This window comes from Manihot esculenta, chromosome 7 (genome assembly GCF_001659605.2).
Source record: "Manihot esculenta cultivar AM560-2 chromosome 7, M.esculenta_v8, whole genome shotgun sequence".
NCBI lineage: Eukaryota > Viridiplantae > Streptophyta > Magnoliopsida > Malpighiales > Euphorbiaceae > Manihot > Manihot esculenta.
In genome coordinates, this window is record NC_035167.2 from 23,510,963 (window position 1) to 23,514,669 (window position 3,707).

Below are 3,707 nucleotides of genomic sequence, written 5' to 3' on the forward strand. Positions count from 1 at the left end.
ATTAAGATCATGAATTAGAAAGGGATTAACATAATACTATGGTCAAGCACAACTCTAAACCTTCATAAGCATTATTATATAACATTTCTATATCATACTTTTACATGACTGTACTCAACATAACATAACAATATTTATCATGTCCACACTAGCTATTACATGACCATGACTTCATTACTCTTGCTGACCTCCTGGTCTACCCTGTACCTGCAAACCTGGGGGTTAAGGGAGAGGGGTGAGCTACTAGAGCCCAATGAGCAGAATAATAAAACATAGTATTTAAAGCATATGATATCATGGAATGCATCACAACACAAACATTTCACATCAAGGATGAACTTGTCACCACTTAGCCCTCCATACAGTCTAATCATGCCAGGGGCGTAGTGCAGGCACACCTGGACTTCAATAGCATAACATACATATCCATTCATGCCGGGGGCGTAGTGCAGGCTCATCCGGACTTCCATAGTCTGTCATGTCTTACCATATAAGGGCTAATGGATCATTCAACATTCATCCACATCAACAACATAATGTGCAATGCGACATATTCGTGAATTTTAATGCAAGCACCCTAATATATCTCATGGCATTCATGATGCGTGAATCATGCTAAAACGTTCATTATTTACTTTGAAAACATAGAGAGTTATTCCACTCACCTTTGGCTAGCTCTGACAAGACTCGAAAGCAGCTATCTCACTGCTGGGGTCCTCGGTTCCTCGGGTCCGAACCTACACAGGTGGACTCAAATGAGGGACCAAACATCTATGATTATGACTCTAAAATACTCCCCAAAAACCCCCTAAAACACCTCAAAACATCCATAGAAAACATGCAAAGGAAGGCTGAACAGGGCACTTTCGGCAGGTTCGGCGGCCGAAAGTCCCTCCAGAGCCGAAAGTCATGCAGGTTCGGCGGCACCTTCGGCGGCCGAAAGTGCCCTCCAGAGACGAAAGTCCATTTTCGGGGGTAGGCTTCGGCAGCCGAAAGGCTTGCCTCACAGACAGGTTCGGCGGCCGAAAATCCTTTCGGCTGCCGAACCTTTTGGCCGCCGAACCTGGTTTCTCCCAAAGGGCAGAAACTCAGCTCTTCCATGCACACTTTCCTCCCAAACCTTCCAATCAAGCATCCAACTCTCTCAAAACATGCATACACACATACATCAACACCTAGGGTCTCAAACTATCCTAAACCCCAACTACAACACATCAAACATGCATATCCAACACACATTGTCCATATAATCACATAAAACCTAACAAAGCTCAACTAACCTAAACATGCATTTCTACCCCATGAATCAACTTAAAACTTACTTAAAATATAAAATGAGTTCAAGATCGGCTCTTACCTCTTGAAGATCGAGAGAGAGACGACCTAAACTTGGAGAACCAAGGAAAAGAGCTCCTGAGTCTTCCAAGCTTCAAAACTTGCTTAAATGCTCAAAAATCTTCAAAACAAAGTGAAATCTCATGAAAATCATAAAAGATTTGTAGGAAGAGACTCAAAATCGGCGAGGGACGACGGAGAGCTCACCTTGGCTGAAAATGGAGAGAAAAGTTCGCCCATTCGGATAAGGGGACCCTTTTATAGGTGGCTGGCCAGGCCACTTTCGGGGGCCTAACGTGCCTCCGCATGCATGCCATGTTCGGCGGCCGAACATGAGGTTCGGCGGCCGAACTTGGACTTTCCTCACTTATGCCTTTGGGGGCCTAAAGCACTCCCGAAGTACAAGCATGTTCGGCGGCCGAACCTGAGTCTTCCTCTCAAAACTATTTTCATTCAAAACTTAATTTCTTTCTTGCTTAAAACCATAAAATACATTAAAACATTTTATGAAAATATGGTTTTGCCCTTTTAGAGGTTTCCGACATCCGAGATTCCACCGGACGGTAGGAATTCCGATACCGGAGTTTAGCCGGGTATTACATTCTTCCCCCCTTAAGAACATTCATCCCCGAATGTTCACCAAACAACATAGCATGGCATAAAACATAAACATTCATACAAAGCACATAAAAACTCACCTTAAAAGAGATGAGGATATTGCTGGAGCATAGACTCCCGTGTCTCCCAAGTACACTATTCGATGTTGTGGTGATTCCAAAGGACTTTCACCATCGGGATTTTCTTGTTCCTTAGCTTTCTGATCTGGGTGTCTAGGATCCGTACCGGCTGCTCAACATAGGTGAGATCCTCTTGGATCTCCACATCAGGCTCACTAAGAACCTTGCCCGGATCTGACACGAACTTTCTTAACATGAAAACATGGAAAACCGGATGGATTCTCTCCATTGAAGCAAGTAAATCTAGCTTATACGATACATTCCCAATCTTTTGCAAGATCTCAAAGGGCCCAATGTACCGTGGAGCTAGCTTACCTTTTTTTCCAAACCGAATCACCCCTTTCATTGGAGACACCTTGAGCAATACCAAATCCCCCTCCTGAAACTCTACTTGCCTTCTGCGGATATCTGCATAACTCTTCTGTCTGCTTGCAGCAGTCTTGATCCTCTCTCTGATTATGGGCACCACCCTGCTGGTGATCTCTACTAGCTCAGGCCCTGCCAAGGTCTTTTCTCCTACTTCTTCCCAACAGTAGGCGACCTGCACTTCCTTCCATACAAAGCTTCATATGGGGCCATCCCTATGCTGGCATGATGGCTGTTATTGTAGGTAAACTCCACCAAGGGTAGATGCTGTAACGACCCGGAAACCGGACCGCTATCGGCGCTAGGGTCCAGATCGACTTAAGGCCGCCAGGACCCGTAGCAAGCCTAACATACATCCTGTGAACCTGTTTAATCCCATACATGATCAACAACAAACATAAAAATTTTAAACTTTTTCTTTTTTCATCCATCAACCAAACTCAACCTGTGCATGCACCATACATAATCATGAACATTAACCCATCTTGGAGTCCTCATCAATGCTCCAATGGGGTGACATAACATGCATCAAGTTTGCTTAAACATAACTATCAATAAAAGATCATGTACTCATGATGGGATTACAACATACTATGGTCAAGCACTACTCTATCCTTAAGAACATCATTACATTACATTACATTTCTACACTGTACTAATACATTCCATCATATTCATGTCCACTTCTAACTAACACAGTAACATAACTCTACTCCTGCTCACTTCCTGGTCTACCCTGTACCTGCAAACCTGGGGGTCAAGGGAGAGGGGTGAGCTATAAAGCCCAGTGAGCAGAATAGTAAAAATATTATATTAACATTTCATGCTTTCATGGAATACATCACATCACAAACATATCACATCAAGGATGAACTTGTCACCAGTAGCCCTCTACATATCCAATAGTGCCAGAACGTAGAATGGGTCCTGGTCTTTCTCTTACATATCATAACATAACATTCCAATGTGCTAGAACGTAAAATGGGTCCTGGTCTTTCTCTTACATAGTGCCAGCGAACGTAGAATGGGTCCCACTGGTTTTACATTCCATACCGTACATATCATATCGTCACATCATAGGTCGAGGGCTATGGATCATCCAACATTCATCCACATCAACAACAAAATATGCAATGCAACATATTCGTGAATTCTAATGCAAACAGCCTAGTATATCTCATGGCATTAATGATGCGTGAATCATGCTAAAATGTCCATTATTTGCTTTAAAATGTAATGAGTTATTCCACTCACCTCTGGATAGCTCTG